The sequence below is a fragment of the Camellia sinensis genome, chromosome 4 (genome assembly GCF_055761805.1).
Source record: "Camellia sinensis isolate YWXY chromosome 4, ASM5576180v1, whole genome shotgun sequence".
NCBI classification, from domain to species: domain Eukaryota; kingdom Viridiplantae; phylum Streptophyta; class Magnoliopsida; order Ericales; family Theaceae; genus Camellia; species Camellia sinensis.
Genome location: NC_138964.1, coordinates 48,391,269 through 48,417,289, shown reverse-complemented (window position 1 = coordinate 48,417,289; position 26,021 = coordinate 48,391,269). Strand labels below are relative to the sequence as shown.

At 36.9% G+C, this 26,021-nt stretch overlaps 1 pseudogene; it reads left to right on the top strand.

The window, feature by feature from the left end:
• LOC145823735 (class V chitinase CHIT5b pseudogene) overlaps nt 1-26,021 on the top strand; it is a 27,013-nt pseudogene extending 992 nt beyond the window's left edge.

Below are 26,021 nucleotides of genomic sequence, written 5' to 3'. Positions count from 1 at the left end.
TTCATTGCATGACACTAATTGTGTTATTTTTCAAAAAATGTTACATAAAACAAATTAAGTCACATTATTTTAACTAATAAAAATTAAATTGTGACAACACATAATTTTTGGATGAATAGGCAGTTTTGATTGCAAATGAAGGATACATATGGGGGTGGGTGGCAAACATGGTTGTGATGCCTCTCGGGTGAGGTAACAAACTTGCAAAGCCAAGCCCATGGAGGAGGGAGCTTTTGACCACCTCATATGAGTTGTTCCCCTTTTTCAGTCCTTACTTTCTTCTTTCTTTTTCTTTTCCTTAAATTTTCATTGCATATTTGTATGTTAATTATTTAATATTTGTCCAACAAATCTAATTGATATTTTAAATTAATCGGTTTTTGGTTGTATTTCTGCTTTAGTTAAACCAATTCAGTTCATGATTTATTGGAAGTGATGATTTCTTGGTAGGGACTTTCATCTCTCCCATGACTAACTAGACTAGATGTTGAGTCGTGAGACAAGTTACACCTAGGCCATGTTTGTTTGGGTGGACATGAGCTTGGAATTAGATTAATAGTCCAATAAAATTATTAATTCGATATTTGGTTAAATAATTGAAATACGAACTAACAATCTATCCGGATATGGTATCCCACATATAATAGACTATTCAATCTCATAGAGGGGGGTGGGATATAAATTGGAGGATTTAGCCAAAGTCTGAATTATTAGTCTCTCCTTATAATCCGAACTCAATCCAAATATAGGATAAGATACACGATCCAAAGGGATTCGTAATCCTAGGACTATTAGTCATAGGAATGTTAATCCAACATAATCCAGTCCGTCCAAACAAACATGACTCTATTGATATGGCGCCAACTGAGACAAAAGGGTAGCCTAGTGGTTGGGAGCTGCTTTAGGCATGGGGATTGGTTTCCCCCTTCTCTATTTATATGAACTCATTAGTTGTTGGTTTTTTTAAATTTGTGTGTTGATTAGTTAATTATAATACAAGTTGGCAATGTACACACTTTGCCAGCCATAGAAGCAAGTGAGTTGTACAAGTTTTTTGAAACTCTATTTATAACCTTTCAAATGACTACTGCTCCACTGCACTTTTGACACCCATGTTCTAACAGAGACCATAATTGTCACGCCTACCAAATTCTTTAACTTAATCCAATTTCAGAGATAACATGCGGAAATAAACTCATACATTCAATCCGTAGAAATGAATAACAATACTCTCATTCGTATGCAAAGTAAACATTACATGAACTAACTAATAAATTGCCCTTAGGCTTACATCATTAAAAGTACAAGCAGAAGGGTGTAACCCTTTACAACAATGGCATTCCGCCAACATAAGAAAGGCCCCGTGGCCAACAAATAAGTAGATCCAATTCTTGCAGCTCAACCTGCTTAATACCTGAAAGAAAATTCAACAACGTGGGATGAACATATAGTCCAGTAGGGATCTCAACATGATCCTCAACAATAACAACATTACAGATAGCTATGATCATGAACACTCATTCTCATACTAGAATAATAATGTGACAGTTTATACAAAAATAAACATATATGTATATATGAACTTTTCTCGAAAACAACTATTTAATTCAACGCTATAAGCGATTCATCTTTCCTTTTTCCTTTCATTAACCCCCGTTCCCAATCTTTTATAACATTAACAACTACTTAGAAACATAGATTCACTAAGTCCATTACTCTTCCATTTGCCACACATACAACAGATGTGCCTTTTCAAAACATATTTGGCATTTCAATGCAATTCCAATTATATCATAATTATCCATGCACCTCTATAAAAAAAATAACAACTCAACTACATACATAAAATCAATCAATGAGTCAACTCGTCCCTCCAACACTGTAACCAATACAATCCACAATGTTTCCAGATACACTGAAATAATAACAAAACAACTCTGCTCTACTAGCTATATGCGTAGTAAGCCAAAGATACACTTCTCACAACAATCTACCAGTTTACCAGGCGCTAGCTGGAAGGGTATGGTACCTTAGATTATCAGCGCGTCAGTTCTCCAGGCGCTAGCTGGAAGGGTATGATACCTTTGATTATAAGCGCTGAACACATAAGTGTGTGGAGTCCATCCCCTATCTTCTCGCACACACTGGAGTACAACCCCTCTCTTCTCCCAAACCAGTATACGAATATAATGTAATTCAGCATTTCATCACAAACGATGTTCAATCAACAATGGTGTAATACATACACAACAATTCAACGCAACCGTATCATCTCCACATGACCAAGACAAAATCTCTAGATGCATGCATATTGTACATCTATTAACAGACCCAACTAACATGAGATTACAAAACTCAGCATCAACATGAACATGATAGTTTAAGCTATTCCCCACACAAGTGTGTTCAACACTCAGGTTACAACCTTTCAATTTTCTTATACTTGTTTCAAAATGCCTTTCCCATTTCACAAAATGAATTCCACTTCCTTTATTTTCACAAAATCATTCCCATGGACAAAAGCCATAACTCATTTAAATTCACTACATTCTTTTCAAATCCATTTCGAACTAATTATGCAAATTAAGTCATAAACAATAAATTAGGGTTTTTCCTTCCTCTTCCTCAATATTGACCCAAAAGGTCCAATTAACATCAACAAACAACAATAACCACAATTAAGACTCATAATACCTAAGGATTTGCCCAAATCTCAAAACCCCTCAATTAATTTATTAAATCAAATAACCAAAAATTAGGGTTTCCTCTCCTTTCAACAATCACATGCTAATTAACACTCCAATTAGCCCAAACCACAACTAATGATAATAAACCCAAATTCAACACCCAACCCTAGGGTTAGTCCCATGATTTTCACAAATCCAACATGATACAATTTTTATGCAATACGAAAACTACCACATGTCTATCTGTAGACGAAGTATTGAAAAGGAACAAGGAGAATCCCTACCTCGAATGGAGAACTCAAAGAGAATGAGAGCAAAACTCGGAAGTGCTCCAAATCCCAAATTTCTTGGATCACAACGAAGCCCTCAACGATCAACACACTTCTTATAAAGGCCCAAGGGTAGGAAAACACTCTAACTAGATCAATCCTAAGAGAGAAGTTAGGTTATAGAGTGAGGTGCTCTCCAATGGAGGTTTTGAAAAAGTAAGAGAGAGAAAGGAGATCAAAAAGTGATCAAAAAAGTGATTTCACGAATTGATATAAAAGCAGGTCCGCTCGAGCGTACAACACCCCGCTCGAGCGTACAGACACAGGTTCACGCTCGAGCGTCCAAAGATACGCTCGAGCGCCGGATGCACTCTTCCAGAATTTTCTGCAGACGACCAAAATGCTGAGAGAAGGAAATTCACGGTCGAGCGTCCAAACTGCCGCTCGAGCGGAAAGGCAGCAACAAAAGCTCGCTCGAGCGTAAAACCGCCGCTCGAGCGGAGAGACCAAAACCTGGGCAAAATTTCAAAGCTTTAAAACACAACCAACTAATTCCCAACTTGCCCAACACAACCCAAAACTCTAAGACAAAGAGTAAGGGATAGAAATGAGGATAAGACAACAACGAATCTACGGAACTGATTCCAGATTACAGTTAAACAACGACAGGGAATACCGGGATCGATATAACCTCCCCCCCTTAAAGAATTTCGTCCCCGAAATTAAGGATGCGCCAAAACACATGGCCAACTGATCACACAACACCAACACCCGAGTACTAGGAAAGAAACTATTCTCACTACAAACCTTCGATTCACTCTTACCAAGGAAGAGACTAACCAAGGGAACACATTCCAAATGACAACACTGTAGGCATAATAACCACAACAAAATCAACCCTTCTGGAACAGTTTACTCACATCTGTCCAGCGCTTCAAACTAAGTCACTATGCAACAACACGACCCAAACAACTTTTTGAGTAAATAATAAGAAAACATTTTCTTGCTCAAGAGACATTTCTCAAAGATAGCCAAATTTTCAATGCTGACATTTTGAAATAAACTTTGCACTTTCCATGCGAAACTCAAAAACTTAGTATACATTTTTTTTTTTACCAACACGGTGTTATCTAATACTCAGTCATTCACCATTTATTTGCCAAAAAATCATTCTTTAGGTGGCCCAACCACCAGAAAAATTTTGTTTTCCATTTCTTTCCAAACAACACCATCAACAGCCATCACGCACATAGTGATGCCACAACCAACATAGAACAAAACATTTCTATAATGATAGTTAATAGAAATAATAACAGTGCTAACAACACAAAAGGCATAAGAAATTCATGGTTTTGCAATTTCAGCCGGCCTCCCTTTACTTAATCAGTTTAATAACATACACCTGGCTCAGAACCTGGCCAACAAATTAAATGAGATAGTAACCCATATAAAACATTTTTCACTTCACCATAGACAAGCATATAAGCTATATCAATCTTTCAACAGATACACATTTTGGTGCTGTATCATCGGAGTCCATCCCCTATCTCCTCCCAAACAATATACATATATAATGTATAAAAAAAAAATCCAATCATTCGCAATGATCATTCAATACACAAATTTGCTGTATTATTATAACCGTCATATTTAATGACACAACCGGATGATTAGTTTTGATTTTTCTCAATCAACACACAAGGTCTACAACGAATGAGACTAACTTCACGGTGACTAATGTCAACCCAAAACCCGATACCAGCAAGCTGACTAATCAACTCAATAAACCCCACACTCAGTAATCCACACACTGATGTGCCACTAACCCCCACACACGGAGTTCCCCACACAAACCCCCAAATTTAGGAAGCTCAACGGATCTCCTAAAATCAAACCACAACAACATCGTATCTAAGGGAATCACTAGTTGCCCCTCTCATTGCTACCTAGCAAACCTGCTCATCTCCTCGACTCAAGACCGACATGGTCAACCTCAATCACGAAGGACAATTTCACTAACGCCATTCTCATTACTCTAGAACTCAAATTGTTCTCCCTCCAAAGAATGCTGTCAGCATCCACTCACAAACCATACCCCACAATTGATAACCAATCTCAAAACAAACACTACCCCTATACAACCGATGGGGTCACCACGGACCTCTTAACTAGCAAGGCCCAAAACACAAATCAACACATAGGTACCAAGCAAGCAACAACATTAGGGTCATTGACCCTATTAACAACTTCTCAATAAATAGAGAGCTTAAAACTCATACATACTCCCCAATACCTGAGGATCAAACAAACAACACTATGCGTACATATCTATACGATACAAAAACATGGTGCCTCAGCATCCAACAGTACATCAGTCAACAACAAAATCATCCATATAATACATTACCGGCCAACAATACAAAAGTTCCCCTCCAGAGTAATACCAAAAGACTAACTAATAAGTCGCCCCTCGCGAGGCTCCCGAAGCCTGGCCTGCCCGTTTCTGGTACCGATAGCACCCCTGACTGAACGGGTATGATTGAGTCTGACTAGGTTTTGAAACACCTGAAGAATTTACACGCAAAGGGCAAAAACGTCTACCATGGCCCTGCTGGCCACAAATGAAACAACCACCAGACTCCCTATTTTGAGACTGGCCTGAAACCTGCACCTCCCCGGACCTCCCAACAGAAGAATCCGAAACCCCTGACGAAGAAAAAGAACCAGCCCCTGATTGAGCATGTTTCCGTCTCCACCCCTTATTGAGCCTAGAGTATTTAGGAACTGAAGGACTTACCGTAATGGTCTCCTCCTTAACCCCACCATCACTCGCAACCATGGCCTCCACATGGGCCGCTGCCTCGACTAAATTATAATAATTCTTCCAAGAGGATCCAGCTACCTTCTCCCTAATATCGAAACACAACCGCCTTTCAAACTCAAAACAACGACGCTCCTCTGTTGCCACCAACTCTGGAGCAAACCTGGACAAGCTAGCAAACCGCATCTCAAACTGTGCCATAGGAGTATCATCCTGACGCAACTCCAAAAACTGATCCCTCAACCTTTCCCGAGCAGAAGGAGGGAAATATTTGGCCAAAAAGGCCTCGGTAAAAGCAACCCACGTGCCACCTACCGTACTCTTAACATACTTCCACCAATAACTCGCATCGCCCTTCAATTGAAAAGTCGCCAAAGAGACCCTCAACTCCTCCTCTTCGACTCTGAGCATATCGAGAGTCTTGGTAATCTGTTCCAACCAACTTTCTGCCTCCAACGGTTTAGCCTCCCCCACAAACTTAGGTGGGCCGGAGCGGAAAAACTCCTTAGTAAGTTTGAGAGCATGCCCGCTGCCGCCCTCAGTGTGAGCTAGGGCGTCCTGCATGGCTCTCACAATCTCACGTGCGACATCCTCGCCGACAGCCGATGCTGCAACGGCAGGTACTAAAGGAACTGTTGTGCCTCTCCCGGTGCTCCTACTACTCATCCGACCTCTACTCCCTCTTGTAGACATCCTATTAAACACGAAGGCAAAACACACTTAGCGCAAAACACAATAGCCTTCTCCAAGGCACACTCCACTACCGTTAAGTTACAAGGCACACCTAGTCTCAAAATTTACATCTCTATAGCATATAACATCTAAACATGTAAACACATAATCGAATCAAGTCCACAAGGATAGCCACTCGTCCCGGAACTCTCAAGGAATTCCCATCAGAAACCACGTTGATCAGGCGTGTTTCCAAAAGGACCTCAAAGCAAGTTCACCGGCTATGAATATTATCCAGGAGACTGAATCCCATGCTCAAATAAATGCAACACATAAGTCCTAACTTTCATGATATCTATATGCAACGTCCTCACAATACGTAGTAAACCCACTGTGGTAAAAACCACTTCCCACGAGCCGAAAGTATTCAAACCCGGCTCGCTCTGATACCAAGTTGTCACGCCCCACTTTTTATTACTCGGAGTCATTACCAAATTCTTTAACTTAATCCAATTTCAGAGATAACATGCGGAAATAAACTCATACATTCAATCCGTAGAAATGAATAACAATACTCTCATTCGTATGCAAAGTAAACATTACATGAACTAACTAATAAATTGCCCTTAGGCTTACATCATTAAAAGTACAAGCAGAAGGGTGTAACCCTTTACAACAATGGCATTCCGCCAACATAAGAAAGGCCCCGTGGCCAACAAATAAGTAGATCCAATTCTTGCAGCTCAACCTGCTTAATACCTGAAAGAAAATTCAACAACGTGGGATGAACATATAGTCCAGTAGGGATCTCAACATGATCCTCAACAATAACAACATTACAGATAGCTATGATCATGAACACTCATTCTCATACTAGAATAATAATGTGACAGTTTATACAAAAATAAACATATATGTATATATGAACTTTTCTCGAAAACAACTATTTAATTCAACGCTATAAGCGATTCATCTTTCCTTTTTCCTTTCATTAACCCCCGTTCCCAATCTTTTATAACATTAACAACTACTTAGAAACATAGATTCACTAAGTCCATTACTCTTCCATTTGCCACACATACAACAGATGTGCCTTTTCAAAACATATTTGGCATTTCAATGCAATTCCAATTATATCATAATTATCCATGCACCTCTATAAAAAAAATAACAACTCAACTACATACATAAAATCAATCAATGAGTCAACTCGTCCCTCCAACACTGTAACCAATACAATCCACAATGTTTCCAGATACACTGAAATAATAACAAAACAACTCTGCTCTACTAGCTATATGCGTAGTAAGCCAAAGATACACTTCTCACAACAATCTACCAGTTTACCAGGCGCTAGCTGGAAGGGTATGGTACCTTAGATTATCAGCGCGTCAGTTCTCCAGGCGCTAGCTGGAAGGGTATGATACCTTTGATTATAAGCGCTGAACACATAAGTGTGTGGAGTCCATCCCCTATCTTCTCGCACACACTGGAGTACAACCCCTCTCTTCTCCCAAACCAGTATACGAATATAATGTAATTCAGCATTTCATCACAAACGATGTTCAATCAACAATGGTGTAATACATACACAACAATTCAACGCAACCGTATCATCTCCACATGACCAAGACAAAATCTCTAGATGCATGCATATTGTACATCTATTAACAGACCCAACTAACATGAGATTACAAAACTCAGCATCAACATGAACATGATAGTTTAAGCTATTCCCCACACAAGTGTGTTCAACACTCAGGTTACAACCTTTCAATTTTCTTATACTTGTTTCAAAATGCCTTTCCCATTTCACAAAATGAATTCCACTTCCTTTATTTTCACAAAATCATTCCCATGGACAAAAGCCATAACTCATTTAAATTCACTACATTCTTTTCAAATCCATTTCGAACTAATTATGCAAATTAAGTCATAAACAATAAATTAGGGTTTTTCCTTCCTCTTCCTCAATATTGACCCAAAAGGTCCAATTAACATCAACAAACAACAATAACCACAATTAAGACTCATAATACCTAAGGATTTGCCCAAATCTCAAAACCCCTCAATTAATTTATTAAATCAAATAACCAAAAATTAGGGTTTCCTCTCCTTTCAACAATCACATGCTAATTAACACTCCAATTAGCCCAAACCACAACTAATGATAATAAACCCAAATTCAACACCCAACCCTAGGGTTAGTCCCATGATTTTCACAAATCCAACATGATACAATTTTTATGCAATACGAAAACTACCACATGTCTATCTGTAGACGAAGTATTGAAAAGGAACAAGGAGAATCCCTACCTCGAATGGAGAACTCAAAGAGAATGAGAGCAAAACTCGGAAGTGCTCCAAATCCCAAATTTCTTGGATCACAACGAAGCCCTCAACGATCAACACACTTCTTATAAAGGCCCAAGGGTAGGAAAACACTCTAACTAGATCAATCCTAAGAGAGAAGTTAGGTTATAGAGTGAGGTGCTCTCCAATGGAGGTTTTGAAAAAGTAAGAGAGAGAAAGGAGATCAAAAAGTGATCAAAAAAGTGATTTCACGAATTGATATAAAAGCAGGTCCGCTCGAGCGTACAACACCCCGCTCGAGCGTACAGACACAGGTTCACGCTCGAGCGTCCAAAGATACGCTCGAGCGCCGGATGCACTCTTCCAGAATTTTCTGCAGACGACCAAAATGCTGAGAGAAGGAAATTCACGGTCGAGCGTCCAAACTGCCGCTCGAGCGGAAAGGCAGCAACAAAAGCTCGCTCGAGCGTAAAACCGCCGCTCGAGCGGAGAGACCAAAACCTGGGCAAAATTTCAAAGCTTTAAAACACAACCAACTAATTCCCAACTTGCCCAACACAACCCAAAACTCTAAGACAAAGAGTAAGGGATAGAAATGAGGATAAGACAACAACGAATCTACGGAACTGATTCCAGATTACAGTTAAACAACGACAGGGAATACCGGGATCGCTATAATAATAAACTAAAATGATTAACAAATGAATTCAACAGTCTAAAGTAAAACCATCATGGTACGCAGGCCCGGTCTTGAGATTTCTGGGGTCCAAAGCCGATAATTAACTAATAAATTTCTGGGGGTTTTCATATTTTTTTTTTCATTGAATGAAAAAAAAAAAAATTGAAAGTAAAGAACAAAAAATTTGTGTTAAAATCAGAAAAAATACTTAGCATTACATTACAATAACTAATAAGTATCTCTTGATCCTTACTCTTCTTGTATTTTAGGAAGCAAATAAATCAATCATACTTGCATAATCTAATTTTTTTGCAAAATTATTGTCAATGAATAACAGTGCTAATTATTTTAAATGGGTCTTTCAATTTTTTAATGGATCAATTTATTTTAAGTTAATTTGGGCCTGCCTTAATTTTTTTTTTGACTTAAAATATACTTAATATATTAGACTAAAGTATAATAAGAGAGACCTCTTTTTTGAGTCTATTTTCAATGGATAACAATACTAATTTTTTTGAATGGCCTTTCAATTTTTTAATGGGTCAATTTATTTTAAGTTAGTATGAACCTTTTTTAATTTTTTTAGACTTAAAACATACCTAATATATTACACTGAATTATAATAAGATGAGGCCCCTTTTTTTAGTCTATTTTGAGAAGCCCTAGGCCATGGCCTTGTGCCCTATGCCCCAGGGCCGGCCCTGATGGTACACTTAATGCCTACTAAGGCTTCGTTTGGGAAATGGATTAGCTTTTTGACTTCTTATTTATTTTAGCCTGGGACTAAAAAGCCTTATTTGAGAAGGACTTTTTGACTTTTTTGACTTTTTGTAAGAGAAATAATGTAATGATTATGAGTTTGATGTGATATTTTGTCTTATTGAGTTAAAAACTTTATTTTTTCTTTTTATTGCTAAAATAGCCCCAAACCCAACCCAACCCAACCCTCCTTCCCAAATGAGCTATATATAGCTCAAGAGTACAAGCACAAAAGCTGATCAAAGTCCATTAATGCTCACCCATCATCCCCTATAGAAATAGGATTACAAACCTAGCTATAACATTCACAATTCCAATTAATTAACAAGGGCACTGCCATTTGTGTCGTGCCATTTTAACTACCATATTAGTGGAAATATCATTGGATAGTCATAAAATAATTTCAATTTTATAATAATCTTGTTGAATACAAGTCATTTTTATATGTTATTTCTGTATACGATAACTTTTTTTTTTTTAAATATTAAAGTCATTTAGTATCTCCTATACTTCTAAAATTGACAGCATACCCTCCAAGGCTCTCCATATATAAGAGACGATGAGGCAAAATATTTATCATATTGCTTGCCCTGTTAGAGCTCCATTTTATAATGACACTAGACAAAATGTCTACTCCAAATGCCTCTCCTACTAGAGATGCTCTTCTAAATTATTTGGTGGACATAAATTAATGGGTTCGAGTCTCATTAGTGGTCATTGTGAGCACGAGACTCTAGAGCCACTAGCTCCTTATCATTATATGCCCCTTTGGATGGTATTTACGATTTAACTCACCTAGATGAAGCATGCCCAGATCCTCTAGAGTGAGAGTTATCTAAAGTTTGGTAGAGTGATACAAAATAGCATTAGTTTATACAAAACAACATTGTCTTGTTTATCTCAAAAAAAAAAAAAAAAATGCTTTGTTTAAGGCCAAAAAATAAAAGTAAAAAAGGAGGGCAAAACGAAAAGAAAAGAGAAAGAGATCGCCAATGCTGATTCTTCATCACCAACCTCTCTCGCCGACAACAGCCTCCTCTCCCCCCACCCCGCTAACCACTGCCAATCTTTACCCCACCCTCCTCCAGCCACCCATCGAATCCCAAAAAAAAAAAAAAAGAGAGAGAAGAGTCTGTGTGTGTGTGTGTGTGCGCGCGCGTGTGAGAGAGAGAGAGAGAGAGGGAAAGAAGAAGAAGAAGAAGAGGATGAAAGAAGAAAGTAGCAAAGAAGGAGAAAAATGAGGGTGATGTTGTGGTGTAGTGGTGGTTTTCGGTGATGGTTTCCCGACAATGGTTTCAAGCAATCTCTCACTTCATTTTGTGTGTGTGTTTGTTTTCTTTTTTTGGGGGAGGGGGGAGGGGGGATTCAATAGGTAAAAAAAGGCGGGTGGGGTAGAGATTGGCAATGGTCGATAGGGTGGGGAAAAGAGGCAGCTACTGCCAACGAGAGAGGTTATTGATGAAAAACTAACGCCTGCGATCCCTCTCTCTCTCTCTCTATTCAGCTCTTCTTTTTTATTTTATTTTCTTTTCTTTTATATTAAACAAAACATCGTTTTGTATCACTCTACCAAACTCTAGACAAACCTCACTTCTAGAGGATCTGCACATATAAGAAGCACTTGCGACTTATGTTTAGGCTTGTCTAGACCCTTTATGTCCGGTACCCCAATAGGAAGGATCTTCTTCCCACCCAAGAAAGGTTGCCATAAGTTGGTCACCTCCTCCTATTCTCTTTTAGCTGACCAAAAAAAAAAAAATAGGGACAATAACAAGAAAAACCCAGTGTTTGAGCTTTGTAACAAAACAAACTTTAAGTTTTTTTAGTTTTATCAATTTAAATCTTAATCTTTTGATTTATTTTCAATCTAAATGATTTGCCTATGTTTGTTTAATAAAGTAGACAGAAAGAGTAATTTAGCTATTAAATCAATGTGGGTATACATAAAATGTCTAAAATACCCTTTTTCATTGAGTTTAATGGCATACTTATTTTCCCTTCGATTTTACTCAATGGAAATAGGCAAATGGTCTAGGTTATAAAAATAAATCAAAAGTTTAGAGTTTAAATGATAAAATTTAACACTCAAAATTTATTTTGTTACAATAGTCAAACTCTGGAAAAAAAAATTTCTTTTTTTTTTTTTTGGTGTAATTTCATTACAAGGAAATGAAGCTAGTAATTTGAATTTCAATTACTTCTTCTATTAATGTTTATTCATCTGTACCTTAAAATAAATCAAGTCCCTTCAAAAGTAAAACAAAAATGGGAGGGTACCAATTAATTTGTCCAAGGAGCTGATATTGTTAAAAAAAACTATATGAAGAATTTTTAAGTAGTTTGGCATACAAGAGAGAGCTCCAGTCAAGTAGTCTTCCAAAAAAGGTCCATTCAAAAGGTTTTGGCAGAGTCCTACAAAGGGCAAACAGATCAATCACAACAAAGTCGGTTACAATTGGTCAATCCTGTTTAAAACATACAAATCTTTTGATTGTCAAGTCAAGCACATGGTAGAATCTCACAAACCTCTTTGATTTGGCTCTCTCGAAGGAGTTTTGCTCAAGCAAGATGATCTCGAAAATGAAGAAGACAACAAACCTGTCGTCGTATTCTTTACCGACCTTGATCTCCACACCTCGAATCCTTCATCATCATCATTGCTTCACACTTCGCAACATTCTTCACATTCCTCGAATTGAAGATCTAGTTGAGGGTATAATAGTTAGATAAAATATTTAAATAATAAATTTTGCCCTTTCTATAGGACTTTATAATTATGAAGGGGTTTTGAAAATATATATATATATATATATATTGGTCCATTTAACTAGAAAAGGAAGATAAGGAGTTTATGACCAAATTTCCCTTTATTGTTTGATGTTGTCTCAATGCTTTATGTAAATTGAATTCCATCAATAAAAGGTTTTTTTTTTTTTTTTCCTCTTCTCTCTCTCTCTCTCTAATAATAATAAAAAAAATAAAATATAAAAAATAAAAAATAAATTGTGGTTTAGAACAAAACTAGCCTTTGTAGATGCCAACATAGATATATAATTTGTTACGTATTATAGACACTTCTAATTGCTATTCCGATTGTGACATGTTATTTTATCTTTAAGTAAATTGTGAGTAATATTTTGTGTTTATATTTTGAATAATTACAAGATTTTTAAAATTTATCATTTTAAATTGAACTGAATCACCTTTTATTTGTTCAATTTGATTTGATTATAAAATTTTCATAATTTGGTTTGGTTTATAAAATTCATAGGACTGTAAGTTTAATTCTTGATTTACTTCTAAATCGGGCAAATCAAATCATACTCATCCCTAAATAAAGTATTTCAAGAATGCATTAATAAAAGAGTAATGCTATATACCACAACTTTTACTATAAAAAAAAAATGTTAATCCCAATTATTAGATAGTATTGTTAAAAAAATAAATAAATTTATTACATAGTATAAACTCAATGCGTGCATGCCCAACACACCCAAAAAAAAAAAAAAAAAAAAAAAAAAAAATTGTAGTCACCTAGAGTGTGTGTGCGGTGCGATTTAAGGATAAAATTATAAAGCAAACTGTGAATGTTGGATTGATAAATAATCAAATCGTAGTTTAGGCAATTTGTACAATTTTGACTTGTTAGTTGATTGAAAAATAATGTTAAATAATTATCCAATTATTGTATAATATAAAATACTAGTTTGCATAATATTTTATATATATATATATATATAACATTAACTAATTTTACATAATATTTTTCATATATATAACACTAGTTTGTAACAAATTCCACATGTTAAATCTCTCTCACATTGATTTTTACTTTAATATTTTATTAGAAGTAAAATAATATATATATTAATTACAGTGGCGCGATTTCAAAGATTGATTATAAATTTGAAATCGCGGATCAAAGTAACTCGCGGTTAGCTAGCGGATCGATTTGGATTGAACGATTTTAAAGAATTGAACCATATTTTACATAGCTTTAGAGCCACCTTACCAAACCAAAAATGCTATAAATAAACTGAGCCTAAATGTCTTACAAGAGTAATATAAAATAGATAAACATATATATTGTTTAACAGGAATATTTAGCTCTCACATAATTGACAATTTCTTCACCAAATAAACTGAGCCACCTTACCAAACAAAAATGCTACAAATAAACTGAGCCTAAACTTACGAGAATAATACACAATAAATAAACATTTATTATGTAAAAAGAATGGGGTTTCTAATGAAAAGGCTTGTGAGAGTTTCAAAATCTCATTCCACAATTGTTAATTTTTGTGATTTTAAAAATAATTCTATTGCTAACAAAGTAATTGTAAATTAAAACAAAAAAATAAAAAATCACCTAAAATTTTGAATTGCAAGTTCCTAAAATCTCTCTCCCCCAATATTTCTCTCTTTCCTAAATCTCATCTCATAACAAAGTAATTATATATATATATATATATACTTTTAAAAAACATTATACACCACAATTGATAATTTTTGTAATTTTAAAAATAGTACTATTGGCTAACAAAGTAACTATAGATTAAAAAAAAAAAACTGAAATTGTTAATTTTTATAATTTTAAAAATATTTAAAAATAATATTATTAGCTAACAAAGTAACTATAAATTTTAAAAAAAATAATTGAATTACAAGTTCCTAAAAACTCTCCCCTTATATTTATCTCTTTCTTAAATCTCATAATCTATCTATCTATGCTATATATTATACCAAAGTGACTTTTAATCTTAGAGGCCCCCAAGTGTTTTGAAACCTTAAATTTAATTTTTTGAATTTTTGATTTTTATAAAAAAAAATTAAAACGTCTATTGGCTATTCCAAGGACATAAATATTAACCTTCAAAATTATTTAATACAGATATATTGTTGTTAAAAATAAAAAAAAAATAAAAAAGCACACAAATCTCAATCCCCCTTAGGGGTGGGCGCGGGTCGGTTGCGGCCACGAAACCTCCAATCCGCCATCCGTCTGCCAATCCGGCGGATGTGGATTGAGCGGATTGGCGGTTTGGCGGATGAATGCGAATCGGTTTGGCGATTTAAAATTTTATAAATTTTAAACATAATTCAACTTGTGCACTTCCTTAAAAAAAAAAAAAGAAAAAAAAAAAGTATTACAGTCAATGACTTAAAAAAGTATTACAATCACTGTATGCCTTATCCAAAGAAAGAAAGTTTGAAACTTTAGAATATCACGATCACTGTATGCTTCATCCACATATTACAATTACAGCATGATTCATCCTTTTAAGTATTACAATCTGTGATTCTTAAAATATAATAACAATTCAAACCACCAAAACCATAAACAGAGTAGTAGTAGAGATTGAATGTCTCTATATTGTTACATCTACATATGTTTTTGAAAACAAAAACCAACCAGCATATATCATATTTTTTATTTATTATTTTTAGAGTTAGATTTAAAAACTAAAAAATATAGATGAATAATATGTTTATTTTTTTCAATTCAAAAATATATTCAAGTTGAAAACTTTTTTTCAACAGAATATTTAAACTCTTTTTCAATTGAAAACACAAACATAATATTTAAACAAATTGAAAATATAAAGTCTTATAAATTACTACAGGTGCTCGCGATTTGGCGGTTTGGCGGTTCGGTTGCGGCCAAAAAATCTTAAATCCGCCATCCGTCCGCCAAATTGGCGGATTGGAGAAAATCAATCCGCAACCGTCCGCTCATCATCACGCATCCGTCCAAAATGTGGCGGATCGGTTCGGTTCGGTCAGTTTTGGCGGATCGATATATCCGCTGCTCACCCCTAATCCCCCTTCACCCTCTCAAAATAAATTAAGCCTTTATTTTTAAAAAAAATATAGAAATCTCACAAGTTTTACCAAATTTTCTACCAAATGTCTCACATGGGTGTATGACCTACATAGGACCTACATGGTATGGATCTCATACCCATGTGAGACATTTGGTAGAAAATTTAATAAAACTTTTGTAGTCACTAGCATTTTTGAAAATATAAATATCATACAATCTTCTCTCTTCTAAAATAAATATATATATATATAAAAAAGAAACTTTATCACCTCCCATAAAATATATACTATCAATATCTTTCACAACTGGTCTAATCTATATATGCCTGAAATTAAGCCTAATATAAAATAAAAATTAAACCTTATATCTATATTCTCTCTCTATTCCATAATTAAACACAATTTTATTCCCAAATAAATTTAAGCATATCTATACTATATATAATATTTGAAATTTTTTTATAATTTATTATTTTTATAATGATTCCATGATTTATAATTTAGAAAATGAAAGATGAAAAAAAATTATTCTTGTGCACTCTTTCTTTAACCAATTTTTTCTTCTATCCAAAAATCCTAGCCATTATACATTATATTTTATCCAAGCCATTCATGTCTTCCTCGTCTCATAAATATTACATTAATGGAACGATGAAACTCATTGTTTTTTAACTTTCTTTTTATAAGACAATTTGAAGGTTAGTTTATGTTTAATCTATTGTATTTTTTAAACATGTAAGGCCCTCAAAATATTATACAAGTCAACCATTCATAAAGTCTATAAGCATAGTAGAAATATCATATTTTCATTCATCAGAGTCTTCGTTACAAAATGTATTACGTACATTACATGCTCATAAATGTTCATAACTGATAATAACAAAATAATGCCCTACGGGCTTGCAGCTTTCCAGGTTATCACTTACATATAAAGCCTTCAGCTTGAAATCTTACATTAAACACCAAACAAATATACAAAATGGAGCCTTCAACCCCTAAGCCTCCCAAGCTATGTCCTTGGAGGTGGCATGTCACATGTATCTGAAAATGGTGTCCCAAGTAGGGTGAGCCAAAACCCAGTAGAGATATGTTACACAATATATGAAAATTAACTAAGGCATAAGCATCAGATAAATGTGGGATATTTCTCAACTGATACATATTATTTCCATAACCATTCAATTTCCATAACAATATCTCAATTCATTTCCAATCATTCATTTTGGGTAAATCTATTTACCAAGTTCATAGTCATCAAAACAACCAAAATGAGATTTCAACTCAATGGTTCACAATTCAATGCATTCATCAATCCAATACTTCTATTTCTTGCCATTTTACGGAATCACATCCGAGGGAACCGGCACCCATAAATATATAAGATTTCAGGACTTTCACCCTGGACACTCCGGCCAACTTAATTATCAATGGAGTCCATCTCTTATCTTCTCCCAAACAATGGAGTACATCCCTTATTTTCTCCCAAACAATAATACATATGCAATGTATTTCAACACTTTGTCATATACAATGACTCATCAATTCACATTTTCAATGGTTTACTCAAACCGTCATATTCAATAACATAATTCAATTGATTAGTTTCAATTTTTCTTATCCTCTTGCATTTTCTACAACAATCATAGCTATCCTCCACTGATAGCCTAAAATAGATATTTTTAAACAGATAAATAAATCTATTAACAGATAATTAATCAAATTTTCCATAGGCAAGTGATTTATCAATCCAACTACACCATTTAATCACATTTCCCTCCAATTTCATAATTCCCAAACCAATTTGATATTTTCACATTGATTTCACTATTTATACAAAATAGTTTATTTAATTCAAACTAGGGCATTTTTCCCCTTTTCCTAAATATTACACCCAAGGCTAAATTCCACCCATCATACACAAATAACCCCATTTTCAAGACCTCACAAACACATATGGAGTTCACAATGGAAAGCCCCTCTTTCATAAATCAAAACCCGACCTTACCTTCACCTAAGCTTCTCAACTCCACTATTTATGCAAAAATGACAGATGTTTAGGTCAAAACTCATATTAAAGAGTAGATTATCCCTACCTCAAATGAAGAAGCTCAAAGAGAAAGAAGGAGAAACTTGAAGATGCTCTAAACTTGAACTTTTTCGGATCAAAAGGAAGCCCACGCGATACTTTTTCCTTTTTACAAAGGGAGTAGGGTAGAGAGACTCTAGATCAAGGAGTATTTGTAGAGAGAGAGGGAGTTTTAGAGAGAGAGAGGGAGCCGATCTAGGGTTTTGAGTGAAGAATGAACCAAAAAGTGATATAAAATCACGCTGCTGCGAACTGATGTATGTGAGGCTCACTTGAGCGAATGAGTTGTCGCTCGAGCGACCAAACTCAACAAGTGGCCTCGCTCGAGCACAAGAAGCGTCGCTCGAGCGCACAATGCAAAGCTTCAAGTCTTCCACCAACGCAGACGCACGCTCGAGCGCAAGAATTCTCGCTCGAGCGAAGGAACAAATAACACACGTCTCGCTAGAGCGCAAAAGTTCTCGCTCGAGCGAAAGCTGCGTCTAAGAAAGTAACCGGAGGACTCTTAATCCTCACTTGAGTGCAAGAATCGTCGCTCGAGCGAATAAGCAAATACTCAAGGCTCGCTTGAGCGTAAAAAGCCTCGCTCAAGCGAAGAAGCCAAAATCTAGGCAGCAACCATTTGTACCAACTTCCTACCAACCTGTTCCAAACTCACCCAACAAGTCCCAAAACTCAAATTTAAAGAATTAAAGGGAGGAAACAAGACAAAGACAACAACATACAACCACGAAACCCGAGTACAGAACACAATAAAGGTCGGGGTAAAACTTGGATCGTTATAACCTCCCCCCTTAAAGAATTTCGTCCCCGAAATTTTATACAAGTTTCAAAATTATGGTTATTCAATTCCCAATGTGATTTCAATTTAACATTCACCATCATAACCCACCCACCGGTCATTCCATCTCTTCGCAAGAGAACAAATTCACAACATATACAGCTCAACATATATTACCAATATGCATATTCCGAGATTTAACAAATTTCAACACATACATCTCATGTTTCCAAAACATATTCAATGTTTATAACAAGTTTACATTTCCAAAACTTAAATAACATATGCAATGTTCAAATTTAATTTGTGTTTCCGAAACATACTTAACATTCACAATGTGTTACAATCTCAAAACATATACAATGCTCTTATAGTTCTTAAACAAAACTAAAATCTCAATTTATACTCGAACATCAACAAATAGGTCCGGATATTTCTCTCGGACCTCCATTTCACGTTCCCAAGTTGCTTCCTCAACCCCGTGATGTTTCCACAATACTTTAACCAAGGGAATCGTCTTGCCTCTCAAGACTTGGTCCTGTCTATCCAAGACTCGCACCGGTCTCTCCTCATACGAGACATCCTTATCTACCTGTAGGTCAGTCCAATTAACCACATGTGATGGATCCGGCTCATACTTCTGAAGCATACTAACATGAAACACGTCATGCACCTCGAAAAGTCGTGGTGGCAACGCTAAACAATAGGCAACCTCCCCAATCCGCTCAAGGATCTCAAAAGGGCCAATAAACCGAGGGGATAACTTCTCACTCTTCCCAAACCTCATCAAATCCCATCTAGGTGATATTTTCAAAAGGACGTGATCACCCATCTCGAATGACAAAGGTCTCCTCCTACGGTCGGCATAACTCTTTTGGCGACTCTGGGCTGTAACCAACCTCTTACGGATAAGTGCCACCTTCTCTGTCGTTTCCCGAACCAACTCTGGACCTAACAGAGGTGCATCACCCACCTTGGCCCAACACACTGGAGATCTACATGGTCGGCCATACAAGGCCTCAAACGGTGCCATGCCAATACTTGACTGAAAACTATTATTGTAAGCAAACTCCACTAAGGATAGGTGTCTCTCCCACGACCCCTTAAAATCAAGGACGCAACCCCGAAGCATATCCTTAAGTATCTGGATAGTGCGCTCAGACTGCCCGTCAGTCTGAGGATGGTAAGCCGTGCTAAAAGTCAATCTAGTGCCCAAGGCACTCTGCAAACTCTAATACAACCAGGCAGTGAAACGCAAATCTCTATCTGAGACAATCAACACTAAGACCTCATGCAATCTCACTATGTTCTGAATATACAAGTCAGCAAGGTAATCTACCGAATCTCTTACGTGCATAGGAATAAAGTGCGCCAACTTGGTCAACTGGTCAGCTACCACCCAGATGGCATTACTACCCTGTTGAGTCCTCGGAAGACCTACAACAAAGTCCATCGGGACATGCTCCCACTTCCACTCAGCTATAGGCAAGGGTTGCAACAAACCCGCTGGCCTCTAGTGTTCGGCCTTCACTTGCTGACAAGTAAGACACCTCGATACAAACACTGCCACATCCTTCTTCATACCCCTCCACCAAAATTGGCAACTCAGATCATGATACATCTTTGTGCCTCTCAGATGCACCGCAAGACGTGATTGGTGAAACTCTCGGAGTACTTCCTCTCGGTAAGACTTCGACACAAACAAGCTGTCTCGGTATCTCACACTCAGGTCAGGGTACATAGACAAACCCTTATCTACCTTCCCACTGGAGATCTTCTCCCGGAGGGATTTTATCTCAAAGTCACCTTTTTGTGCTTCTAGCACTCAGTTCACAAGTATAGGTTGTGCAACTATAGAAAACAAGGCTGCGGACTCAACAGACCTGCCCAGATGCAAGTCAAATTCACCAAGGGCATCCAACATCTCCTATTCCCGGATAGCGATACAAGCTACACTACTGATGGATTTCCTACTTAGGGCATCGGCCACAAATTGGCCTTCCCCGGATGATAATGTAACTTGAAGTCATAATCTTCTATGAACTCCATCCACCTTCTCTGCCTCAAATTTAAATCCTTCTGTGTAAACAGATACTTTAGACTCTTATGATCAGAAAATACCTCAAATCTCTCACCATACAGATAGTGCCTCCAAATCTTCAAGGAAAACATTACAGCTACTAACTCTAAATCGTGAGTGGGGTAGTTTCTCTCATGTTGTTTCAACTGCCGTGAGCCATAGGCTACTTTCCTTTCTTGCATCAGCATACAACCCAAACCCTCTCGTGAGGCATCACAATAAACCGAAGAGCCCGAACCTCTCTCCGGAATAATCAAGACTGGAGCGATGGTAAGTTTAATCTTAAGCTCTTAAAATGACTTTTCACAATTCTCACTCCATACAAATTTGACCCCTTTTTCGCGTCAATCTAGTCAAAGGCGAAGCTAGTTTGGAGAAATCTTTTACAAACCGACGGTAATACCCGGCCAATCCCAAGAAACTACGAATCTCAAAAACATTCTTAGGCTGTGCCCAATCCTGCACTGCCTCAATCTGGATGAATCTACGGTCACCCCTTCCTTGGAAACTACATCGCCTAGAAACTTCACTTCTTTCAGCCAAAACTCACACTTCCTGAACTTGGCATACATCTTATGGGCTCTAAGCAACTCAAGCACCACTCACAAGTGTTCCTCGTGCTCTCCTCAGAGGGTGAGTAAATCAGAATGTCATCCACAAAGATGACCACAAAACGGTCTAAGAACTCTCGAAAGATTTGATTCATCAAGTCCATAAACACAGCTAGGGCATTGGTTAGCCCAAAAGACATCACCAGAAACTCATAATGGCCATACCACGTATGAAATGCCATCTTCGGGATATCCTCCTCGCTAACTCTCAACTGATGGTGGCCCGATCTCAAATCTGTCTTTGAGAAACAGCAAGATCCTTTCAACTAGTCAAATAGATCATCTATACGAGGCATAGGGTACTTGTTCTTAACCGTAACTCGGTTCAATTTTCGGTAATCAATGCAAAGTCTCAAGGCCCCATCTTTCTTCTTAGAAAAGAGGGCTGGTGCTCCCCAATGTGAAGTACTAGGGTGAATAAAACTCTTATCTAACAATTTCTGGAGCTGAACCTTTAGCTCACTCAACTCAGCTAGTGCAAAACGATAAGGTGCCATGGAAATCGGTGCCGTGCCAGGCACTAAATCAATAGAGAACTCAATCTTCCGGTGAGGTGGTAAACTAACAAGGTCTTCGGGAAAAACATCTGAGTACTCACAAACCACTCTTGGCAACTCAACCCGGATCTCATCGCACTCACTACTTAGAAAGCTAGCAAAAAGACATTCACTCCGTCCTCGCGGATCATACACCGGTGGTAAGACTCTACCAACCTGATCCCCCAAGAAATGAAAACAATCGCCGATCAAGGTACATACAGTAACCCTCTGGCGGTAACAATCTATAACAGCCCGGTATGACGATAACTAGTCCATACCCAAAATGACATTAAAACCAGACATATCCATCAACACAAAAGAAAAGGGAAGCCAACGATCGACGACCTCTATATCACAACCTCGACACCCCTGCTTCAGAACCATCTCACCGCCAATAGGTGACACAACACAAATAGGAGATGCTAACTGCGCCAACTCCAACTCCAAAACAGATGAGATATTCAAATTGGTAATGATAGAAGTACAACGGCTATAAACGGCTATAAATTCAAATGACTACAACGGCTATAAACGACTATAAATTCAAATGAATACAACGGCTATAATTTTCATTATATATACCAAAGCCTCTAATGTAAACAAGTGACAAAAAACTTGAAAATATTCTTTGATCTATAATCACTCACATCTATTCTCAGAAATTATACACTGAGCCTTATAGCATTAAGCTTATCTTTCCTGTGTGAGGTTTGCAGAAAAATCAGAACTTCATTTTTATACCTATCTTTGAGAGATATTTATTGTAAGCTTTCTTTGAAAGCAAAAATACCATTTCATCTTGTAAAAGTGTTGTAAACACCGTGTTCTTGAAATCTTGAGAGTAATTGTTAATCACCTAAGATTTGCAAGAGTTTGGGCTTGTGAAGTCTGTGTAAAATTCGTGGAGGATTGCTCCATTTGTAAAAAGGTTGCTAGCACCACCGTGAAGCTAGAAGATAGTGGAAAATCTCAAGTGAAGCTTGAGGAGTGGATGTAGGCTTGGTTGAAACCGAGCCACTATAAATCTGTTTGTCTCCTCTTCCCTAATCTCTTTACTTTCCTACTACTGCTATAACTATCTAATATTCATATGTTAATCACTTGATTTACACTGTATGTTAGTTATACTTCATTGCTATTTTTCTTGATCATTTAGTTCTAAGTTCATCATTGTGCTTGTTAATAATTTGTTGTATTAGTAGTTAATTTTATTGGGATATTATTAATTTTAATTTGTAGAAGCCTAATTCACCCCCTTCTTACGTTGCTTTTTGGGTAGCATATATGAATTATGGTAGTCATTGCATATGACATGCTTTTAAATACATTGTATATGTATCATTGTTTGGGAGGAGATAGGGGATGGACTTCATTTATAATTAAGTTGGCCAGAGTGTCCAAGGTGAAAGTCCCGAAACCTTGCATGTATGGGTGCTGGTTCCGTCGGATGAAAATTCCGTAAAATGACAACACTTGAAATCCTGTGCATATATGGATGCCGGTTCCCTTGGATGAAAATTTCGTAAAATGGCAACACTTGAAATCCTGTGCATATATGGGTGCCGGTTCCCTCGGATGAAAATTTCGTTAAATGGCATAGAAAATTATAGTGTTGATAATGTGAGTTGTAGTCACATTTTGAAATATTTAGATATCAATGAACTATGTCAATGGATTGTTTTGGATGAATAAATGGAAGTGGATCGAAATATGGATGTAAATGTTGGTTGGTTATGGAAAGAACGTAAGTTGGTTTACAAGTGTTAAACATTTATCAGATGTTAAAGTTGTAGCTAAGTCTCATATTTGGTTTAGCGTATCTCTATTGGGTTTTGGCTCACTCTACTTGGGACACCATTTTTCAGGTATAGGGGACATGCCGCCTCCAAAGTCTTAGCTTGGGAGGTTTAGGAGTTAAAGACTTCGTTTGTTATTTGTATTTTGTGTTAAATGTAAATTCAAGCTGAGGGCCTTATATGTAAAGAGTTAGAACTCTTCATTTGTTATAACCAAGTTACTACTTGGAAAGATGTAAGCCTGTAGGGCATTCATTTGTTGCTAACATGTACTATTGTTTGTAAAGAAGACTCTGATGAATGAAAATATGATATTTCGTCTATGTTTATGGATTATATGAATGGTTGTCTTATACTTTATTTTGAGGGCGTTACAAGATGAATATAAATACTTTTATTCCAATTCATCATCTAAGGAATAACACAATTCCCTCTTCTCAAGTATCCTCAACAATTAGTCATTTCAAGACAATTTCAACGCTTTGAACAATAATTTCCAAAATGAACAACAATTCTCATACTCCCTGAAATTCATCATTTATATAAATATAAATAAGAAATTTTCCAAGCATCCATTTATTTTGACACACAAAATAAATATAACAATATCATTCATAGATTTTCAGTCTCTTTAAAAAAAATCCCCAAATTCTAGGTTTTCTCACCAAAACTATACAACTCAAATCTTTTGAAAGAAAACTTTCTGAAATCATCTTTTCTTCAATCAACGAAGATCAAAACCGATAAGATCATTTTAAAAGAACAAGAGACAAATCCACTTTCAAAATCGTTCAACTTCTTGAATCAGCAATCAATTTTCAAAGCTATCAAAAGATGATTTCGAAAATCATCTAGATCTTGCAAAAATATATATATAACTCTAAGAAAATCCCTCTCTTAAGTTTTGAAGAAAAATTGAGATGAAACCCCAAAATTTACGATGTCGAAACTTGATCTCCACCGCACACAACGAAGCCCTCGAGGTGATGACCAACTTTGGTGAAGAACCTAGGCTTAAATTCCAATGGATTTGGAGAAATCAAAGAGAGAAGGTGACTTCTAAAGAGAGGAGCTGCAGATTTAGGGTTTTTGAGTGAAAAAGGAAATCAAAAGTGAAGCAAAACGGTGCTGCTGGTAACTAATATATGCCAGGCTCGCTCGAGCGAAGGAGTTCTCGTTTGAGCGTAAAATACCTAGCTTCAGAAGTTTTTCAGATGCACTCCTTGCTCGAGCGCAAGAAGCTTCGCTCGAGCGTACAAGCAACTTCGAATGCATTTTGCATTTTTTCTTCGGGGGTCCTGCCCCTCGACCCCGCCAGGGTGCTGCCCTCGGACCTGCCAAGGAGCATTGCCCCCTAGACCCCTGCGAGCTGACCAGGCAGCTCGATCTATAACCTACCCAGTCGAAGTGGCAAAACATGAAAGAAGGGTCGAAACCGGGATCGCTACACTCCGCCACTGACTACAACTACTACTACTGTCTTTGTGTTTTTGTCATCTTGACTACTACTTCTTGTTGTGCCATGGCCTTAACCTCACCCTCTCAGGTAATCAAAGGGGCTTATTGGCCTTCAGTGGCCTCAGATTTGCCTCCGTCATCCATCGACACTACGTTGTTCACTCACATCTACTATGCTTTTCTTTCACCTAACAATGTCACTTTTAAGTTTGATGTCTCAAATTCAACAGCCTCGATGCTCTTGGATTTTACGTCTACGCTCCATGCGAAGAAATGGCCAATGAAGACACTTTTTTCCATTGATGGAGCCGACATAGACCTGAGTATCTTTTCTAACATGGTATCTAGTGGTCACTCAAGGAGGGAGTTTCATTGAGTCATCCATAGAAGTAGCAAGAAAGTTTGGTTTTGATGGTGTTGATCTTGATTGGGAATCTCCTCAAAACCCAAAAGAAATGGAAAATTTGGTCCTCTTACTCCATGAATGGCGGGCTAAGGTCCATAAAGAGTCCAAGGCAACGGGCCAGGTCCTTCTCTTGCTCACCGCGTTCATGTACTTCTCAGTGGACTTCTTCGTCTCCGATGTCCAATGTGCATACCCGGTGGGCAGGCCCAGCCCTTGTAACGACCTCAAAATAATACAATAA